The sequence below is a fragment of the Pteronotus mesoamericanus genome, unplaced genomic scaffold, assembly GCF_021234165.1.
Source record: "Pteronotus mesoamericanus isolate MK-2021 breed Mesoamerican mustached bat unplaced genomic scaffold, CSHL_Meso_final contig_68, whole genome shotgun sequence".
Lineage (NCBI taxonomy): Eukaryota > Metazoa > Chordata > Mammalia > Chiroptera > Mormoopidae > Pteronotus > Pteronotus mesoamericanus.
This window is the reverse complement of record NW_026555234.1, coordinates 23,638,890-23,639,571: the sequence shown is the minus strand read 5'-3', so window position 1 is coordinate 23,639,571 and position 682 is coordinate 23,638,890. Positions and strand designations below refer to the sequence as shown.

The following is a 682-nucleotide window of genomic DNA, read 5'->3' as shown; positions in this document are numbered from 1 at the left end:
AATAGATTTTTGTTCAGAATTTCTGTATTTACAGGGCAAAAACCTATAGCGGTTCTTCAAAAGCGAACATATCTGTGCATGGTCATGTTTTACACATCCAATTGTTAGTAATAAAAACAAATTTTAATCAGCCATACTAGAGGAAATGACTTATTTGTCTATTACAAAATTATGAAATTGTCATAGAAAGAGGTCATCAGAAACTATATGTCCCCCAAAATGCAGAAAACAAGAATTGTAGAGATGGCCAGGTGGTTTAAGAGGTATATTTATAAATTTTGTAATGTTTAACATCTATCAGCTTTTATTTTTTTATTTTTTTACACGGTCCATGTTTATTTAACAGCTTGTCTCATAGAGGAGAGAGCACCCGAATAGGTTAGACTTGGGTGCCGTAGCAGGCTCAAATTGTGTCAGGCAGTTTTGACCGTCTGCCTCAGAGTGTTGCTTGCAATAGCTATCGGCTTTCACATTTTATAGTTTATTGGGGTTCTTTTCCTTATTTGAAACATTCACAATCATAGCTGATTCTGTGTTCATATTTTTATATAGTTTTTCTTAGGAGTCACCTTCCATCCCCCCAAATGAGTAAGCTCAAGTCCCGCAAAGCCTGTATCTCCTCTTGGTTGGTTGCACTGCATTTCTAAGACCGGCTTCCTGTATGGCTGCCTGTCCACCCTGC

The 682-nt window shown here is 37.2% G+C and overlaps 1 non-coding gene across 1 annotated transcript; it reads right to left on the bottom strand.

The window, feature by feature from the left end:
• Positions 1–324: 324 nt before the first annotated feature.
• On the bottom strand, positions 325–450 carry LOC129077746 (small nucleolar RNA SNORA28). Its single transcript, XR_008529900.1, has one exon. It is a non-coding gene; the product is annotated as a small nucleolar RNA SNORA28 (small nucleolar RNA).
• Between the last annotated feature and the right edge of the window lie 232 nt (positions 451–682).